Genomic DNA, 22,833 nt, shown 5'->3' with positions numbered 1-22,833 from the left:
CCCTCGACCCTTAACTAACATTTGCGCGCGATCCTAAGTCGAGTCCTGCATATCTAATTCGACTCGACCCGAGACTTGTACCAGTACGACCACACCGTCGTCGTGGTTCTGATGTCACGTCTCACGTGCCGAGGTGATACCCTGGCCAGGAGATGTGGGCCCGTGTTCAGTTCGAAGAAAAAATGCCGTGTGTTGCAAATCCCAAGAAAAGAATCTCTACCCAACATCATATCAATCACATCACTCACCCATACCTCTCCCACCAACTAATTAAAGCAACCCATGGTTAGCATATTCTTCTCATCCCAAAAGTCAAAGAGACCCATACTTTCCAGCATCTCCCACTGTATCGTGGTTAGTTAGGAGGGGGTTTAGCCTTACCTGCCCAAGGGTAGGGGGCATAGCTAGGCTTAGTCTGATCAGCTCATAAATGGGTCCATTATCGACGTGTAGGATAGGTATTGGCAGACTATTGACCAGGCAGATAGTGAGGTTTCTTACGCTCACTTGGACTGTACTGCTGGGAGAGGGGCAGTGCCATTTAGAGTGTACTAAACCCCAGTGATGATCCCAGAGAGGAACCGTACTGATATGTGGACTTATTGAGCAGGAGTTGCATACTCATTCATTCATTCATTCATTATCCACTCAGGTTGGTGGTGCACAACTATTTGTTACGTGTACCTTCGCAATGGTCAGGATTTCGGTTGGGGCGCGTGACTAACCTGAAATTAGGAGTTTACCACATTGAGTCTGACTATTCAAATTAGGTACGGGACTAGTTTGGAAAGAAATCCCTTATGATGAACCCTGTAGCCTGCGATACGACGTACTATCATCCCGACTTCACACTCCAGCATGGTCATTCCATTCGCACCGCTTATTACATTACATCCATGGCATATGGCATTTTGAGTTGTTATATTTCTGTATTTATATGACCTAGATAAGGTTGATGGTTTTAGTAGCTCTTCCGAATTGCATATTGTATTGCATCATCGATATCTGATATCTGGTTCATTATGTTTCTGCATTACATAGCCAATTTACATTATTTCCTCCGTATATGACATTGGTTTGCTATGCCTTTTTATCGCATATCCTGGATGAGGTTGATGATTTTTTATGGACTTACAGTATTTCTGCTTACTCTGATATCATATGATTCATGTCAGTATTTTCGATATTGTATAATTACGGCATTGTTTTGAATACTTGGCACTTCCCTTATATACACACTTACACCACCCTCTAAGCTTTTTATAAGCTTATGCACGATAGATGCGTGCAGGTGATGATAGGTTGCAGCAGTATTGAGCTTGGAGCATGCAGTGGTCTTCTAGAGCCTTGATTTTTTTGACATATGTATTTTCCTTTTTGCATTATATTTAAAGTTTTTATTAGTGGATATGTGATGATGATGTTGCTTTTGTAATTTGGGTAAACTTGTGGTTATGCTTCTTATGAGATAAATGTACGTTGAAAAATCCTCCTTGTAGGATCCCAAAATCGGAACCTGGCATATGGGCGCTGGGAGTCGAGAATGGGGTACTACGAAGGCTGTCGGCACCAGATTTGGCAATCGAGGTTCTTATGACTCCGATTTCTGGGTTTGGGGTATGACACATCAGCAAGCCATACAAGGTTCCAGGTGTGAGCCATGTGAACATCAATGAGCCACAGTGGGGTCCCAGCCATGTGTACATCAACGAGCCACAGGGGTTCCAGTTGCGAGCCATGTGTACACCCAGCTGCGAGCCATGTGTACACCCAACTGCCAGCCATGTGTACATTAACGAGCCATATGTCCATGATTAAATATTTAAAATATTTAATTATTCATACAAAAACCTGCTAATACAATTTCTTTACATGTATTACAGTTTCATTCTACGAATCTAGAGAACTTGGTCATTGCTTGAACTACATTAACATGAAGGTCTCCCCAAGCTGCTTCGAGGTGTTTTTAAAGTTTGTGAAGGAAGATTTCTTAAAGTGTGAAGTCAGAGAAAAACTACTCAGTAATAGTTGTTTTAGATATCTTTTGGACTTTGATGATGCAAAATGGAAAGATCAAGCACCTGTGCTCTATTGCCTTATGCAAAGGCACCTTGGTGACCTTCGTTTCAACATCCAAGGCATTGTTATAAGCTTTAGGGAGTTGGATTTCGCTATAATTGTGGGTTTGAGGTGGGCACCACCTGCTCAATCAAAGAAGTCTGGTAAGGGGTCTTCAAAGAGTTACATTACTTTTAGGGAGCGATATTTAAAGAATTGTTCTTTCGTAAGAAAAGATGATTACTTTATGCATTTCCATCAGAGTTCTGATGACAAGGACGCATTGAAACTATCCCTATTGTTGTCCGTCGAAAATCTAATCATTGGATCACAGGGCAATAATTCGTGTTTTGAAAAATATATTGAATTAGTTAACATTTTAAATCGTTTTAATAATTACCCCTGAGGGAGGGTGGGATACGATTAGAGGTGTACATGAGTCGATCCAAGTCGAGCTTTGCCCAACTCGTCTCGACTCAGCCAGTAACATACCTTAGCTCAAACCAGTTTGAGTTGAGTTCAAGTTTGAGTTCGAGTTTTGAGCCGAGTTCGAGTTCGAATTATATATTGAGTTTGATTCGAATTTGAATTCGATTTCAAATTCGAGTTTAAAGTTGAACAAAACAATAAAATATATAAAATACATAAATTACGATTATAAAGCTTCGATAATTACATTGTTCACAAATTACAACTAATAACCTCCATAGGAGGAATACCTTCCTGTTCTTGGCACACAATTATAAGTTTCTGTATCGTCATCCGAACTACTATTTAATTTTTCATATATATATTGGTTCACCTCTTCTGAGTTAGAAGGTAAAGAGATGTTTCCTTCATGCTCTTTTATAGTTTAAACTAAAATTTTCAAACTTTCTTTATGTGAAGATTTGTACGTAATACCCAACGCCTTATAAAATTCACTGAGACAGGTAAAGAACTTGAATTTGTTACTTTTCTTCTTTTTGTTACTCATGCTCAATTCTACTTCAACATCATGTTGTCTTGGAGGATATCACTGAAGTCTAGAAACCTCTTCCATACTACGTTTTAAGGTGAGTTGGAGTTGTTCTTTCTCCAAAGTTTTTAATATGGCTTCCTCACCTGCCTCTTCCATGGAAGTTATCCATGTAACAGATCTAGAAGGTTTGAATGGAGTGAAACGTTTCCTATTCGAATCTAAAAGGGTTCGAAAAAGAATTTGGACATCCTTTGGGGGCATTAGAGCACAGTTTTGCATCACCACCTCGACATGACAAGTGTAATTGAAACCGATTAGTATTATTCATAAACTTTGCACCACACAAACCATACACAATCTTTGTTCTTCCATACCTTGGTGGCGATTAGACTAGGGAAGCGTAGTCCCCAGTGTTGGTCGATAGGTCAAATGACAACATATCTACACTCAATTTTTTATATAAAAAAAAATCAGAATGTTGATGAATAATTTAAACTTGATATAAGAACAAAATAAAAGCAATATTAATATATAAAAAATAAAAGTAAATAAACAATAATGAGTAAATAAATATCACAGTCTAACAGACTCATGTTACACCACTTTCAAGTTTCAAGTTAAGTAATATTACATAACATTCAAGTTTCAACAAAAACGAAAATAATTGATAAACACCTTCGTGTAGTTGTTGTTACGGGTAGAGTCTCGTCGTGAATGTCAATCTCTTCATCTTCCTCATCATTAATATCATCTCCTCCCCATATCGGACGCAACCAATCTTCTGTACAAATTAATGCTTCAACTGGTTTTTATGAAAGTGAGATTCGATACTTGCTTACAACCTTACTTCCCGTGCTAAATGCGGATTCTGATGCCACTGGTGAAATTAATATTGATAATATGTCTCATGCCATCACAGATAATGTAGGGTATTTTGATTCACTAACCCTCATATTCAACCATTCCAAAACATCAAAGTCGGATCGCTTTACGATTGGCTCATTCAGGTACAATTTTAGTTCTGATTCCTTAGTCTGAACTCCTATTCGTTCTTGTGGTAAGTAAGACATGTATTCATTTAATAAATTGTCATCATCAGTTATAGAAACATCTGTATCTCTACCTTCTTTAACACCTACTGTAGGTAAAGTAGTAGCATACGAACTATACAAATCTTCGAGTGCTTGACGAACCTTGAAAGTCTTTGTTATCGCTCCTTCAGCAGAATAAATCTTCATAAAAATAAACTTGACTAAGCCCATGTTATAATGAGGATTAAGAGCAATTGCTAAGGACATTAACAAATGACATTTGTCATGGTATTTTTCAAACTTCATCTGCATACTAATTGTCATCTGTAATATAAAATTTGGACCCACACAGGCATTTTTTGTAGAACATCCTTAATCTTCCAAAGAGAAGGAAGGAATTATTTCAAGAAAAAAATCTCCATACACTAGTAAAAAACTTTGAGAAAGTTGTGAATTTGTTTTGCTTTGGTCCAATCATCTGCGCTCAACAACTAAGAATATGTTGTCACATACTGCATATTCAAAAAATGCAATCTGTAATTCCATTATCATATCTAATATTTCATAAGTCGAGTTCCAATGTGTACACACATCTAACTTAAACATTTTTTAAAATGACACATTCAAATGTTGGATGATGTCATTCCATACACTAAGTCTCGACGGCGACCCCCTTATATATTTCACACTTTCTCTTATATTTCTACAGTGTAATTAATTGTTTTCAGCCCTTCTTGCATAATCAAGTTTAGAATATGGGCACAACATCTGACCTGAAATATTTTTCCATTAAAAAATAAATTTCTGGTTACCCTGAACTGGTTACGTAAACATGAAATTACATTATCATTTGCTGAAGCATTGTCTAAAGTTATTGCTGAAATTTTTTTCTCAATGTCCCAGTCTTATAAACAACTGTAAATGTAATCTGAAATAAGTAAGCCAATATAAGGAGGAGGAAGATAACGAAAGTTCAAAATTCTCTTGCAGAGTCTCTAATCTTTATCTACATAGTATGTGGTTAATGAAATGTATCCTTTTCTTTGATTGGACGTTGTCCATAAATCAAACGTCATACTTATTCTAGATACTAAAGCCAAAACTTCTTTCAGTTTCATCTTCTCATTTGTGTATATCTTCATGGACTCTCTTTGCACAATGACATGAGAGACATTCTCAGCTCGAGGGTTAAGGAATTAATAGAAAGACCTAAACCCTTACTTTCTATCATTCTGAAAGGTTTTTCTTCGAGGATCACTAATCTAGCATACCACTTTTTCAGTTTTTCTTTATTAAACTTATGAGTGGATACTACGCCTTGTGAGTCATACCCTTCTGACGTGGTAAATGACAACAATTATTAACCTAGAGGTGAGAGTCTTGATCTCTTAGAACAATTTTACTTATGTCAGTTTAAATGTGTTGTTGATCTCCCTAGATTCTTACTGTATAGTGACTTGCGATGAATACACTTGATCTTCAATATACCATTAATCGTGACTTCTTCAAAGTCATCCCACACTGTTGATCTCTTCTTTCCTTTACCTATAGTTGAAAATGCGTCTCCCTCTACGAGAAGTGGAGATGTGGCCGATGCACCCACACCGGGTGTATTTGGGATTTCCTCTTCACTAGTTATCTTTAAACAAAGTTCTTGATATGTTATAATCTTCACTACACCGTTCTATAGAATTGCATGATGTAATGCTAACTTATACTTAGATGGGCATATTTGTCAAACTGTTTAAATCAGTCACCAATTCAATGTTGGATATATTGTAATGCCTTCATTTTCCAATTTAAATGTCACGCCAAAATTTCGGCAGTATCTCCCCTTATCTGTCTAAAATATATTAATCCTATATTTGATTGTCATGTCAAGCATCAACACGAAGTGCAGACATTTGGTGACAGAAATAAATGTAGGAAATATATCCAGAGAGAAAAAGGAGAGACGAAACCAGAACGAGCATATGCATTCAAATTGGAATAAATGAAGACATTACAATCTATTTAACCCTTAACTATCCAAAAAGGGACAATTTGAGAATTTTTGTCTTAAAAAACACGCTGTGTCTATGTTTAGCAACATAGAAATCCTCAGATGAGTAACTGATTATCTATCCTTATTCCTTACAATCTATTTAAAATAATTTTTTTTAAAAAAAAGTCTCACAATTTAATAAATTTAAAATAATTTAACTAAAAAACAACTTAATAAATTAACACTTACATTTAACAAAAAAATAATCTCACAATTTAACAAATTAAAAACAAATTAACTCAAAAACAACTTAACAATTACAAATAGCATGTTGGATTGTAAAATGCTTGAAGATGGATAATCATACACTCTACATATGGCATGTTGACATACATATATGGAATATGTAAAGCCCTTAAAGATAGATGGCAACACGTAACACAATAGCAAATGGCATATTTGTAAATGTAGCTCAATATCATAAATAGCATACAAAGGTATTAGAAGATAAGGGTGGTACATATTGTACATAGCACATTGGATTGTGTGGCACATTAAAATATGTGTCACTAAAAGATAAATGATAACATATGTTAAATGAAATGTGTATGTCACTTTTAAGATGGATGGCTACACATGTTGAGCATATGTTACATTGACACAAGTGGGGCACTTTATATAGAGGATATTTATCTTTCATTTTTCTCAAATTTTTTAAAATGATGTATTTAACTTGAGCATGGAAAACGAAAATAAGCACTATTAAGAAAAATTAAACTTAGATGGATAAGATCATTTTGTGGCAACAAATCCACTTTTCCCATGGCCAGTCCGATCGTCTGAGTGGGCCATAGCCACCAGGCTACTGGTCGAGAGGTGTCCGACCATCCGAGTGGACCAAGGCCACATGGCCAGTGGTCGGGTGGGGTCCGACCGTCCAATTGGGCCATAAACAATGGGCCAGTGGTCGGGTGGGGTCTGTTAATCGGACAGACATTGCTCACCAATCACCACAGCCCAACTAGAGGCAATGTGAGTGATAAGAGAGGGAGAGGAGAGGAGAGTCTACCTTTAAGTTGCTACCTGCCACTCGATTGGACGCTGGAGAATGGAGGGAGGAGACAGTGGCTGTCAACTACTCGATCGGACGCTGAAGAATGGAGGGAGGAGACGAAGAGGAGTGGCAATGGCTGCCGGCTGCTCGATCAGGCTGGAGAACAAAGATAGAGGAGGGAAAGAGGAGTTGGGCACTAGAGGGTTTAGGGGTTTTCTAACTTAACCCATTTGGGTGACCAGGTATATATATACCCGATCATATTTTCGAATCGAGTCAAACCAAGCCAAACCGAGTCGGGTTTGAACTCAATACCGAGTCGAGCTCGAGCAAGCTTGAACTCGGCTCGAAATTCTTTCGAGCTCAAAAAATTAGCTTGACTCGACTCGAACTCTGTTTCGAACTGAGTCAAATCGAGTTTTTTCAAGTCAATCTAGTTTGTTCGAGTCGAGTCGAGCAAGCTAACCAAGCTAACTCTGTTCGTGTACAACTCTAGGTACAATATTTTTGAAATAAGAAGCAAATATTGTAATAAAGACTATCTGGACCATTATAACCTTAGTAGATGCCCATTTACCTTATAAATAACTTCTTTTCAAAATATCTTTCGATATTATAATATCTTTTAGTTTTTAGTTCAACTATATCATAACTTATATTATTTCTTCTTGTTTCTTTCATTAGACAGGTTTAGGCATATGAGGTTATACCAACATTATCTGGTTCAAAAGCTTTTTGCCAACCAGAAGGATCATATCCATATTCCTCGGTTTTTGAATTAGACTAACAAAATTTACTGCCGTATTATTTTTTTTTTCCAAACAAGCGAGTAAACTACAATATCACTTTCGAATTGTTCATTACGTAACACCCGTGCTAAATGTAACTGATAGGATTTACACGTTGTTGTAGCTTAAGGTAAGTGGAGATCTCATCCCCCCACTGGAGCGGAGGAAAGAACTGCAGGTATTAGATATGTTCGCACGTATGTGTTGGGAGAGGAGTTGGGGCCTGAGAAGAAGAGCAAGATGTTAATTGGGTGGGGGGAAGAAGAGAAGAGAGAGGAGGGAAAAGAAGCAGAGAATGATGAAATGAAAGCATTATTTGATTAAGTTATGCAATTAACTTTTAATTTAAGCTTGTGTATCAATGGAGATGAGAAGATAGAGGTTGAGATATCTGTCCTTAGAGACGACAATAAACGGCTTCAAGAAGGGATGAATTATCACATGGCTTAGTTGGAAGAACTGAAGGTAATTCTAAGTTCATTCCATCTAAACTCGCATATTTAATATCTTACAATTGATGATGTTTTACTAACCAACTTTATGTCATATACAATTAAGGTTTGTGCACTACGACTTCTATGGCCAAGAAGGGGGTGCAGACTAGTGTAGTCGGGGGCCCATTCTGAGAGGCTTGATGAGTCGGGGGGCCCAGACCTTACAGCCTGAGGAGTCGGGGGCCCAAGTCGTGCAGCTTAAGGAATCAGGGGCCCAGGCCACATGGCTTGATGAGTCAGGTGGCCAAGCCGCATTGCATAATCATTCAAAGGCACAAATCGCCCCTATAGCAATCGAGGCCACACCACCCAACTTCCTCGAGTTGATGAGGTGAGGCCCGGGCGTGAAATTCATCTATTTAAGTATCTTGTTAGTCCTTACACAGACCCTGGGAGTAAGCAAGGTGAACTTCATCCCGACAAAACGGGATACATGGACCCTGAAAGGGAGCCCACCCCAAAAGAGTACGTGGATGTCCGGGCTGCTTACGATGCCGGTGATATTTCTTGGATGAATTATTTATGGGACTTGATGTCATGGATTGACGATTAGGTAAGTTGGAGTCAATTACCTAATTAATTATTATGTATCATTTTATATATGTTTATTGACAATTACTTATTGAACAGAGTATAAGCATGTATATGAATTCTTAAGAAGTCGTAAGGATGAGTTCCCAAATAAGTATACTCAAGACTGCACGTTCGTTAGTACATGGTTTTATGTAATGTTTATAACATTGTCTATTTAAAGTATTTTGCAATAGAAGTCTATCATTACTACTTGACTAATAATAAATTGATTGTTATTTGACAACATTTTTTAAGTATGACCATGATGAAATATATGCTTACGGTCAGGGCGACCGTAAGAATAAAAGAGATATATGTGATGAGTTAATGAACAAACAATACATGGCTATGGTTCAAGGAGTTAGCGAACCAAAATCATTATGCAAATGTGACTATGTAAGCTACTATTTTAACTTCTACCAAACTTAATGTTCATGCTACTTTAATATATATTTGCCTATTGATAGATTCTGAAATGTTTTTTGTAAGTGTACTTCCCATGCAATGCCTGCGGACAATTTTGGTTCTTGATGGTAGTATAAACCCAAGAGGGGACAAGTAAAATTGCTCGATAGTTTCCACAACTCTTAGAATGGGGTACACAATGAACAGGTTAGAGCATTCATTGTGGGTTTAAGATGGTTATTCCATATTCATCGTGGGTCTGATATGGTTATTCCATATTTTCTATACCAATGGAAATCCCAAAACAAAAAACTTACTATGATTGTGGGATATTCATCCTCAAATATATTGACTTCCTACGTACTAATGAAGAAATCAATTTTACTCAGGTTTGTATCAATTGGAAAAATGTTTTTTTATTTATTTTTCTCTATTGTTAAATTGTAATAACTTCATAAAATGCAGGACAATATCCCAAATTTCACTATTACATTTGACTGTCTTCATCAACAACAAAGAATATCAAAACCCACGGATAAAGATAATAATAAGGCTGAAGCAAAGGAGAAAATGAAGATAAGGCGGGAGTTGAGAAGAACAAGGGGAAAGTTAGAGAAGAGGTAGAGGCTGAGAAGAGAGGAGAAGCATACAAAGTTGAAAAGAGAATGCCTGATGATAAAATGGTATTAAAGAGAAAGACAACCGGCCCAAAGCAATAGATATCGAGAAAGAAAATGAAAAATGATGTGTAGTTTTTTTTTTTAATCTTTAATTCATTCCTTTTGAAAAAATGATGTACATCATTTGTCGAAATCAGTATACCTCATCCATTTTAATTTCTCATTTGTATCATTTTTTAAAATTTCAAGTTAGGCAAAAAAAAGGAAGGAAAATTGTCTAAAGTAGAAGTTCACTGAGACTTGCACCTGGGCACATGGCTTGCACATAGGACCCTCTGTGGCCTGCCGAAGTACACATTTCTTTTGCAAGCCGCGTTGAACTTAAGGGGGGTTTGAGCCACATGTCACATCGGTGAGCCATGTGTTTAAGATGCAAGCCACGTAGACTCAAGTGTGAGCATTGTGTTCCATCTGCAAGACACGTTGAACTTAGGTGGGAGGGTTTGATCTACAGGTCACATTGTCGAGCCATGTGTCTCATCAGAGATCCATGTGTTACATGTGTGAGCCATAGAGACTTATGTACGAGCCTTGTATTTTAGGTGTGAGCCACATTGAATTCAGGTGGGAGGGTTCGAGCTACATGACATGTTCCACTCATGTTCCCGTCAACATCCTTAGACATGTCCATCACTCCAACATTTATATCTGCATACAAAGTTCTTGTTTGAATACATGTCCATCACTCCATCATATAGATTCCAATATAAAAATTTACAAGTCATATTATATATTGCAAAAAAATATGGGCAATGTGGGCTTCAAGGATCCTATTTAAATATACAAAATTAATTTTCTCTAGCAATGGGAAGGAATTCGCATATCAACCAATTATGACCCGTTCGCCCGCAGTTTCCACACTTTAACAGTAGACTTGTCTTCTCCTAGGCTAGTAATCCTGATAGTCTTTTGTCTACACTTAGTTTTTTTTTTTTTTCTCTATATCGGGGGACATATCCGATCGCATATCACTTTAATATCTAACGGAGTGTCCCATTGGCTAGTAGCGATGAGAGCATAGATCGATTCTTGGTATGTTTTATAGTAAAGTCCCGCCATTTAAAACCCAGAACAGATCTTATATCGATTGATTTCGTACTTACTGCAGGATGCAATTACATGAAGGCAAGGTAATACCAAGGTTTGAAACTCACCACATATATATTTTGCAGAAGATAGCTTACTATGTCAGTCAAACCCTCCGCATTTACTTCGAACTCATTTATTGAAATTGTCGTGCATACTGCCCGCTGAAAAGAGGGATAGAATTCTTTCAATCTAATTCTCTACCCAGAGAGTTAGATATCCCGGGAATGGCATGCCATCTTCCCTACGAATTCAGTAAAACTGTTGTATCTTGCTTCTCACTGTTTCGAAGAGTGTGGTTATAGGATATTTCCATACTTCTATGAAAAGTGCATTTACTCTTTCAGATTTGTTTATGGTTTTGATGTTGTATATTTTGTCATCAAACTAAGAAGACGCTCATCTTTCCTATCCAATGTTAATAAGTCAATTATATGCAAAGGCGTTGGCTAGGCCTATCGAGTGCATTAGATCATCAAATCTAACTTTCATGCATGTCTTAGCAGCCAACCAGTAATACTTATTTAACGTGTTGTCCTTAAACGAATGCATCTAATTGGTGAAAAATGGCGTGCACAATAACCATGGGTAGTTGACAGGAATATGACCTTCACTTCACTTATTAAGCCTTTATGACTATCAAAAATAATAATGAGTTTGTTGACCTATCCAATTGCTTTTTGCAAATTGTTGAGGAAGTAATTCCAACCATTGTTATTCTCCGACTCTCCAATCCCAAAAGCAACTAGGAATATGTGATTATTTTCATCTAATGTTGTAGCTATAAACAAAACCCCTCTATATTTTCCTTTCAAATGAGCCACATCCACACACACAACCCTCTGAAAATACTGCGAAAAACATATAATACATTGTTCGAGTGAAATGAAGCGTCTCTCGAAACAATTTATTTCGTTGTTTATTTGTAGATTTGAAGTTTCGGGGTTTGCCTTTGTCAATTTGTGAAGGTAAGCCGAAAGCACAGAGTAAGATATCTCATAGGATCCTATCACATCATTCATTGCAATTGCCTTGCCCTTGATCACCTTCATATAACTGATCTCAACTCCTTATTCTTCATTCATTCAATGCCATGTCACGTGGCTTAACTGGTAGACCCGACCTCATGCGACTAGCGGCAAACTCGTTGCTAATCTTCACGGTAGCCTGGTGTTGATGTTTCCATGTGTCTATAAACACTTTTTGTTTATAACAACTAGATCCATCACAAGTTGCATCACCACCTGATATCGTCATTGAAGTTGTGTGTCGATAAGCTATCGCATCAACAACCTACATACATGTGTGTTCGGATTTGTATGTCTTTATTTTGAAAATGCTAAACATATCCACAGTCTCGATGCATACACCCTCCAACCACAACTTTTTATAATGCATTTAATTGTGTATCTCTTCTTGTTTGATTTCACCACCTTATATTGAAAGTTGAATCGCATGAAAAATTTATTGAGTGCATCATTATTATGATTCTTGTTCCCGTACATCTAACCAACAATGAGAAGACTAGGATTGTTGATAAAGTTCGGAAGCTTAAAAAACTCCAGGTTAATGAATATAGCATCATTCTCGCATATGTTGAATGATGGGAGTGGGATATTTGGATTGTATTCACTATCGACTCTTCAAAAAGTTGGCTCTGAATAATTGTCGACCCTTGGAAGTAGTATCAGTGAATTTCTTGATGGAGCAGGTATGCCCAAAAAGTCTTGACTATCCAATGACCTGAAAAATGGCCCCACAAAACTCTCGAGCCTTGGATGATGTATCAGTGCATTGGTTGATGGTCTGGAAATGTCTGGGCAGGAATCATTATTAACAACCTGAAAGATGGCCTCTCAAAACTCTTGGGCCTAGGATTATGTATCGGTGCATTGATTCATGGTCCGAGAATGTCTGGGTAGGAACCACTATCCAACAACCTGAAAGATGGCCCCTCAAAACTCTCGGGACTTGGATGATGTATTGGTACATCGATTGATGGTCCAAGAATGTCTGGCCAGGAATCATTATCCAACAACCTAAAAGATGGCCCCTCAAAACTCTTGGGCCGTGGTTCATGATTCGGTACATTGGTTGAAGGGCCTGGGATGTCAAAGTTATCTTCGATATCAAATAGATGGAAAGTTGGCCCATCCCACCTGTCGAGCCACTGATCATGATTCATTACATTGGATGAAGAGTCAAGGATGGTTGCATCTACCGTTCCATGGGCATTTGGAAATCTCAACTCCAAATCAACATCCATTGTCCTTGGGTGCTCATTCAGATCTTCAAGAACTAGTTCTTGAACCATAGTTGTAAATTTTATTATCTTCTCTATATACACAGGCATTTAAAGCTTAGGGCATTGAATACGGCTCATCATGTACGCCAAGATATCTTCATCATCTCCAATAGTATGTGCAGGTATTGGCATTGGACTCACTGTTGGTTACACAACCTTCATTCTAACCTCACACTCCTCTCGCATCATATTTGTAATCCTGTGCATCTTATTTATGAGTTCATGGTGTGTTATGTTTTTGCTCACTACGGCTATTTTAGCCTTATCACCATTATAGTCCCATTTATCATTTATACATACTAGCTTCCCATCATAACAGCATAATATTTGCCAAAACGACATGATCATCAACTATTTTCGTACATGTGATGAAAAAATTGAGGCTATTAGTATATGGAATACAACAGGAAACTCTTACAAAAAAAAATTTGTCCTAAATTTTCATTAGGACACCCACACTGCCTCGCACCTGGGCAATGTGGCTCACACATGGGGCTATATGGCTCCTACTTGGGCCACATGGCTCATACATAGAGAACAGTGCTCACACATGGCCTGCACATGGGGCCATGTGGCTCTCACATGGGCCACAGGGCTCGCACCTGGGCCATATGGCTCACAACTGGATGGCTTGCAGTCAGGTGGCATCTCCCCAGTTGCAGGTACTGTAGCCCAAGTGTGACTCACGTTTGACCACTTCCGAGCCATATCTTCCTTGAAGCGGTTGGCGTTGTGAGATGTACAACACCGAATTCATAGAACGATTAAAAAGTAAGATGAAAATATGACCAACCTTCCCTTATGTCAAAAAATACATCAACCAATGAATCTACGGAGAGTATGGTGCTCTTCCTGTAATTACCTACAACCGTTGTTAACTGTTGTTGAAAGTGGTCCATCCGTGCATAAGAAAATAAAATTAAATGACCTATAAAAAAGGGTCAAATGACTTATTTATTGCTAATTGGCCCCACAAGGAGATTTGAGGTGCATTGTTTGGGGCTCACCAGCTTGGCATGAGGGGGATCCATCCCGTACGTATGGAAGGGATTTTAATTTTATGGAGCCAAACCAAATTTGAGGGGAAAATGCATCACAAGTGGACCACACCGGAAGAAACGGTCTCTGAATGAACGTGAGCTTCTAAGGGTCTTGTGGGCCACGGAGAGGTTGGTTGGTCACGTAGAGACCACTCTCTTGAGGTTTCACGGCTGTCCGATTACAATCAATGAATCAGATCTTTCATAGAGTGGGCTCTTTCAACGTTGAGGGGACCCACTGCCACTTTTAGAAAGGATGGCCTTTACGCATGGAAGAACTCAACGATTGTATAGGGTGATGGGCAAAATGGTCCAAAAAAAAAAAGTCAGATAGCTGTCTAGAGGCCACAAAGACTTATTTTGAGAAGGGGTTTTTTAAGGCTATTTCAGGATGGTTGGAGGTTACTTTGATCAAAAATCCCATTCTACTTGCACACTTTGACTTGCCGCTGGGGGTGGCAATAGGCAGGGCTGGGCTACGCCCAATCCCACCCAACACTTAAGACCAAAGGTCTAAGCCCAACATAGGCTAAGAAGAGCAGATCTCAGCTTGAGCCTAAAAATTGGACCTCGGCCTCACGCTACTGATGCAGGGATGAATGTGATGAGGTCAATCACCATCTTCCTCAAGGATAAGTACTCCGAATCCACAGAGCTTCTCTAGACTCCTCACAAAGACTTCTCAAATCCACGAGGAAAAAAAAAAAAGCAAGGAAAATATAAAAATAAATTCTATAAAATTCGTAATTTGATTGATATATAATGAAAATGAATTTACAGCCCTTTAAATAGTGATACCAAATCTTGGAAGAAGTTTCAGCATTTGACTCCAACTCAAACTCCCTAAAATTTGTAACTTACTATAAATAGTAAAATTATTATTTATAGTAAGGGGCCTATGTTATTTTCCTAATTTTTCTAAGCACTTTTCATGTTGGACACAAATCCTAAAGCCCAACGGATGAAGAGTTATAATCAATCTGAAACTTACTAAAAATAGTAAAAACAGAAATAAACAAGGAATTCGATCGTCGATCTGATGGAATCTTGCAAATTCGGTGTGGGCAACCCAGCATATCCGGGTTGTTTGGTTAAAGTAGGTCGTCCTAGTCCAAAATCATATATGGTACATTAACTCATTCCAGTTTGTGAGATATGCCTGTTTTAATGTTCTAACAGTCTTGATGACTTCCGCCTCCAATCGGGCCTTTTCTGGTCCATTTGGGACATGAAAGTGTCAAAGACCCACTCTACATCTGCTAACCGGCTCACAAGAAAGATTGATAATCACTATTCCCCACTTGAATGTTGCTAACCTACCCATTGATCAAACGGCCATGCATGCACCAAGAAATGGACATTTCAAACGAATGAAAAAGCAGAGGTCTACATTTGGATTAGAATGGTATATTTGTAGGATATAACATGCACATATAGTGGGATTGGGTAAGGCTAAAATGACTTGAGCCTAAGCCCGACCGGAAAATTGATCAGGCCAACATGAGTAGCCCAAGCTCAACCCATGTAGGCAAGGTAGTAGGCCAAGCCCAGCCCAAATCCTAGCCAAGTTCGTCGAATTCAGCTGTCTACTGGCCGTTGCAACCTTTATTTGCCTCATCTCCTCATTTTCATCCCAACTCACGCTTTTTGATATGTTATAGCACCCATTACAAAAGCTTTTGAAACAGTGTCAATCACTACTGTTTTTTTCTGTTGTTCTTTCCCCAAAAGAAAATTGTTATTTCATCAATTAACTCTCCCTATACAGTGGAATAACATCGTTACACATAAGCCGTTTTTCAGAACTCTGATTGCATTATGCTATGAATTATATGTTAATTTTTGTAGAATTGAATCCCCAGTTATAATTCCATAGTTAGGACCTGAAACTCAAACATAATGATATCAACTAGACATCTATAAATTAGAAAAGAGATTGACCACATAGCTTGAGCCACGATGGACCAACGATGCACAACACTGTTCTAGACGGTTGGACTTGGATGATGAACGGCTTTGATCGTTGCTCCCTTGGCTTACCTTGAGTGGCCCCATATGTTTTGAGCTTGGATTGAACCGACTTCGTGCATCTTACTTAAAGGCTAGATTCTCTTACCCATCATAAAAAGTTAAGTCAACTCTCTTCGCACATGTTAGCATTCTTTAATATAAAGCTGTTTTTTTTTTTTTTTTTTTTTAATGATTAGACTTTGAAACTTAGAGCTCAAGGTTTTCAAAACCAAATGGAAAAGTGACCGTATGCACATGAATGCATGTGTGAGCACGTGGTCGAGAGACATTCTAACATTCTATCGCTTTTTTATCCGTAAAAAAGGCCATTCTTTTCCCATAAGGTGAATGTTTTCCACTTTTTTTGTATTCTAATTTTCTAATTTATTCCTTTTTCACTACAACCGTTATGAGTGTTACGGGGTCATGAAGTTGTTTCTTATACCTTGTCACCAACTTCAGGTTAAAAATGGCAGGGTCCGTCAACAGCAAATGAAGCAAAACCAAAAGGTACATGCAATTATGCGAGAAAGGTTGGAGATAGCGTAAGCAACCCAAATTTGAATCAAACATGAGAAAATCAAATGCAATCACAGCACAAGCGACAATAACCACAATGAAAAACAAATTATACGGACGAAAACTCATTTGAATCTCTCCAAAACCCTAGCATTTTCTCTAGAACCCATAATGATGCCTTAAAATACCCTAATCTCAATTACACCCAATATTTATAGTGTTACAATCGAAATAGGAAACAAATCACGCAATTTTGTAAAACTATGTGCGTCGTCTAAGCATCGATCGATCGAGCCCCGCATGTTCGATTGCTCGAACATGCTCAAAAGTGTCCATAGAGTTTTCAAATATTTCAAAATTATATCACTCGATCAATCATGTCCGCTAGATTCACACTTGTGTGGATCTTCTCGAGAGTGGCACCGCCTTCCTCAAGCACTTATCGGCTAAAATAATGACGAGCATCAATATGTTTAATTCTAAAATGATAAACCAAATTCTTTACCAAGTTAATCGCGATTTTGCTATCACAATTAATCGGCACGACCTCCTACTAAAGCCCAAATTCATTCATTATCCTTGGTAACCAAACATATTCTTTGAATGCATCTGTCATCGTCAACTTCTGTTGAGGAAAAAGCAACCACATACTAAAGCTTCGACATCTAGCTAATCGCTCCACTCACAAGTAGCTAAAAGTCGATTTTCTGTTGCCCACATTTCCTGTGTAATCTGAATCCATATAGCCTACTAACTTTCCCTATAATTTCGAAAATGTCAAGACGTAGTCCGTTGTACCTCGCATATACTGAAGTAGTCATTTCACTGCCTCCCAATATTGATTACCGAGGCTTGACATGTATCTGCTCACAACACTGACTGCATGTGAAATATCCGGTCTCATAGAGGTCGTGACATACATCAAACTGCCAATGGCGCTCGAATAGTGCACACGAGACATAACCTGCTTTTCTTCATCTATAATAGAACATTACTCTGAAGAAAGATTAAAGTGAGTAGTTGGGGTATACTAACTAGATTAGTCTTGTCCATCCCAAACTTCATCAATACCTTCTCAAGATACTATCCCTGAGATAATTGTAACATGCTCCTCTCCCTATTTCTACGTATATTAATGCCGAGAATGTTCTTTGCAACCCCCAAATTTTTTATTTGGAATGTCCCTCACAATTGAGTCTTCAATATGTTGATTTTAGATATGTTTTGATTGACAATAAGCATATCATCAACATACAATACTAGTAGAACGAATTTCTCATCACTTAGTGTCTTGAAGTAGACACAATGATCATATTCACTCCTAGTAAATCGTTGACTCACCATGAAAGTATCAAACTTCTTGTACCACTTCCTAGGCGTCTGTTTCAAGCCGTACAACAACCTACTCAACCTACAAACTTTATTCTCTGCTCCCTATATCTCAAACTCATCTGTTTGCTTCTTGTAAATTTGTTCTTCTAATTTTCCATGTATGAGAGCGGTCTTGACATCAATTTATTCCAATTCAAGGTTATATTTGACAACCAGCACCAACACAAACCTAATAGACACCTACTTGATAACCGATGCGAATATCTAACTCAAGTTAATACCTTCTTTCTGAGTACATCCCTTAGCAACCAATTTCGTCTTACATCTATCTTATTTTTTCCTGTAAATCCACTTAAAACCGATCATTTTATGCCCAACTAGAAGCTTCACCAGCTTCCATGTCTTTCTTGTACAAAGAATACATTTCGTTGTGCATGATTGTCATCCACTTCTCAGCATCCAGGTCATTCAATGCTTTATAGAAGGTAGACAGATCCCCCCTTATCCGTAATGAGAGCAAATGCAACATTCAACTCATCTTTGTCTCTAGCCGGTAATTTGCGATCTCTTGGTGGATTTCTTCTAAGAGGTAATTGCTCCACCTACTCATGTACCTCTATCGACGGCTTAGGCTCTACCTGTGTATCAACTTTTTCAATCTCAGCATCAATAATTGTTGATTTCTCCAGTTCCTTATGTTCATCCTTGTAGAAGAAGGAATCCTCATCTAACCTGACATATCGGCTAATTATGATCATTTGCATGACCCAATCATACAGCTTATATCCCTTCACTCCATTACCATAGCCTACAAAAGTACACTTCTTTGCCTTTTGATCTAGCTTATCTCTCTCAATTAACGGTACATGAGAGTAAGCATCACAACCAAATACGCACAACGGTAAGTAGTTTACATCATGACCATTCCACACTTCTTCTGAAATCTTACATCTATCGCAACAGATGGGTATCGATTCACAAGATAACAAGTTCTTTTAATGGCTTCAATCCATAATTATTTGCCCAAAGCAGCATTACTCAACATGCTTTAGGATCTCTCCAAGAGAGTCTGATTCATCCGTTCTGTCATACCATTCTGCTCAGGTATATGCCTCATTATATTGTGCCTTACAATCCCCTCATCTTTGCAAAACTGGTTGAATTCCTTTGAAGCGAATTCACTACCATTGTTTGTCCTTAAGATTTTCAATTTTTGTCGTTTGCTTCTCGACCATTGCCTTCGACACCTTGAATGTGGCGAATACATCGGATTTATTTATCAAAAAATAAACCCACAATTTCTCGCAACAACCATCTTATGAATGAGACAAAAAAGGATGGACCCGTAGGCAAAACAACAAGAGACAGAGCCTATACATCTAAATGCACATACTCCAGTACACCCTTATATACATCTTTATAGTCTTAAAAGTTAACCATGATTGTTTACCATTTATGCAATGCTCACATACATTAAAATCAACGCTTTTAAATACAAGAATTAATGAATGATTATAAAGTACCTCCATGCCACACTCGTTCATGTGACCTAGACACACATGTCACAAACGTGCTGACGTGGACTCCGCTACATATGTTGTAACTCCACCCGATACGGTATTCCCGATCAACTTGTAAAGGTTACCTGCTCCAATACGCTTTCATTACTATGAGTGCCCCCTTTGAAACTTTAAGGACACAATCAAACAGGTGAACTTGCACTCAAGCGTCTCTAGTGCCCTAAGCGAAATCAGATTCTTCTTGATGTTAGGAACGTATATCACCTTTATTAGTATACGCTCCACCCCATCAAACATCTTGATGCACACCGAACCGATTTTAATCATGTTATACCAATGTCATTACCCATAAACACCTGTCCACCATCATACTCATTGTAACTAGTGAAAAATTACATGTGATAAGTCATGTGGTATGATGCTCTCGAATCCAAAATCCAGTCGTTACTAATGTAACCAGATTTGGATGAGGTCAAAACGTCATCACCGTCAATCTCCTCAACAAATTCCACTGTGTTGGCTTCCTTCGACGTATCATCAAATTTTTCTCCCTTTTGAACTTTAGGATTCTGACAATCCTTCTTCATGTATCCTATCATCCCACAATTCCAACACTTTATCTTGCTTTTCCCTTTCGACTTGGATCTTGATCGAGAATTCCCTTTCTCTCATTCAAAATTTCTTCCCTTGGCAACCAATGCATCGGTAAAAGACCCATTGTCATGACATTGTCATTCTTTCTCAACTGCTTCGCATGAAGGACTGAGATGACGGTTTCGACGTTTACGGTCTCTCCGTCATGGCACATAGTGTCTACGAGATTCCTGTGAGATGGAAGAAAATTCAACAAAATTAGGGCTTGGTCTTGCTCTTCAATCTTCACCTATGCATTCGTCAATTTGTAAAATAAATCACTGAATGTGCTAATGTGTTCATTGATATCAAATCATTCTGTCATCTCAAGATTATAGAATTGTTTCTTAAGATACAAATGATTGCCTAGGAATTTCTTCATATACAAACTATCGAGTTTTGTCCATACCCATGCGGCGATCTTTTGATACAGGACATTATAAAGAAACATTATCTGCTAGACATAATTGGATCGAGATAGTAGCTCTCTCATCAAGTTCATCCCACTCCTTATTGCTTATAGACGCAAGATGCTCCGTTGTACCAAGGAAAGTGTGTTGTAATCATTGTTGAACTAAAAGGCCTCTCATCTTCACCTTCTATAATTCAAAGTTATTTCTACCGATGAACTTCTTCATTTCATACTTCATATTTGATCTATTCGACGACATGTTTCATATTCAAACTCAAAACCCAACGTTAGCTCCAATACCATTTATTGGGAATAGCATGAAAGCAAACCCGAATTCGAATCAAACAAGAGGAAATCAAACGGAAACAAAGCACACAAAGAACACAAATTTTACGTGGAAATGCTTGGTGGGAAAAAAACACAACACAGAGCGACAACAATCGCTATGAAAAACGAATTACAAGAAATTAATGCACTTACATTGATGAGAATCCCTTCAAATCTCTCCAAAACCCTAGTTTTTTCTCTCAAAAACTAGAATATCATAATCCTGATATATAGTGTTACAATCAAAATAGGAAATAAATCATGCAATTATGCAAAATTGCGCACGTCGTTGATCTAAGCATCGATCAATCGACATCAATCGAGCAACCTTCGATCGATCAAGCCCCACATGTTCAATCGCTCAAACATGTTCAAAAGTGTCCAAAGAGTTTTCAAGTATTTTCGTATTTTGTCGATCGATCTAACAATTCGATCGATTGAAACTATCCAAAACTGTTCAGAGACCAATTCGTATAATTCAATGTACACTAGATTGATCGACCAAGGTGGTTGATCAATCGAACCCCTGTTCCATATACAAATTGAAGACATCTCACAAGAAGAAAGTTCTATGCAGTTCCATCCTCATTGCTCATGCGGCGCACATGTATGGTGATCGAGACTGTAGATCCAGCAGACATATTTTGAAGTTTCAGATTTCCCCTTTTTGTTGTTGCGGTCTTGCTGCAGTTCTTAAAATATGTTTTTCTCATGTTCTTAGAGACACGAACAAGGTAGCAAACGCTAGATTGGCTTTTCTTTGCTTCTCCCATGAACTTTGTACATTTTGCTTCAATTTTAATAAAGGAATAGTTCGCATTCAAATACTCGTAATCATGATTAGCAATTTTGAGTCTACTCCCTCAACATGAAAACAGCAAAAAGTAACCCGATTTGTTCATTTTATTGAACCATCCATTGCAATTCAGTTCAGTAATACACACTCCCACACAACCATAATTTTAGTACTGACCCAAGGACAATTCTCGATTTCTAACACTCAAATTCAGTTTCCTCCATAAACTCTAACACTGACTTTTCCTTTCCCTGGTACTCTCTCTTTGACGTCAAAAAAGTGGCATCTACAGAGCATCCATTTGACTAAAAACTTTAGGGGCCATTGGGGTGACAAACTCACAAGTCCTCGTTATTTTGATTCTTGAAGCATGTAAACACAAAACAACTACCAATTTAAATCCCTATTGGATTGGAAGTTGGACCAATTTGGATCAAAACCACTCTTCTTCTCCTTCTTCTTTTTTGAAAGGTAATTGATTTTATTAAAAAGCCGCATAAATGGTGGAAAAGAATACAAAAGAAGAAAAGAAAGAGAGAGAGAGAGAGAGAGAGAGAGAGAGAGAGAGAGAGAGAGAGAATCACAACCCAATAGGGTTATGATGATGCAAGCGTACGAGTCCTTAAACCCGGAAGCCCACTCCACCCATCGCACCGCCTTGCAAAAAATCTGGTCTTCTAATTCCAATCTCTTCTCGAAACAGCACATGTTTCTCTCTTCCCAAATGGCCCACAAAGCAGCCACCCCACCAATCTCCAAATCACCTTACCATCTTTACCAAATCTGCCACCGTGCTACAATGCCAAAGAGGGAACGAATACGGCA

General features: G+C 38.1%; 1 protein-coding gene across 3 annotated transcripts in view; it reads right to left on the bottom strand.

The window, feature by feature from the left end:
* Positions 1-22,833, bottom strand: part of LOC131258258 (uncharacterized) — a 62,119-nt gene that overhangs the window by 16,515 nt on the left and 22,771 nt on the right. Inside the window, exon 2 of one of the 3 annotated variants that reach the window (XM_058259448.1) lies at positions 3,783-3,800. The exons of 1 other annotated variant lie outside the window; for it this stretch is intronic. The gene's annotated coding sequence lies outside the window, so the exon portion shown is untranslated. Of the gene's footprint in view, positions 1-3,782; positions 3,801-19,676; positions 20,665-22,833 lie in introns of those variants that run through there. One more of the 3 variants, XM_058259450.1, reaches the window with a different exon arrangement.

This window comes from Magnolia sinica, chromosome 10 (assembly GCF_029962835.1).
Source record: "Magnolia sinica isolate HGM2019 chromosome 10, MsV1, whole genome shotgun sequence".
Lineage (NCBI taxonomy): Eukaryota > Viridiplantae > Streptophyta > Magnoliopsida > Magnoliales > Magnoliaceae > Magnolia > Magnolia sinica.
This window is presented reverse-complemented; position numbering and strand designations above follow the sequence as displayed.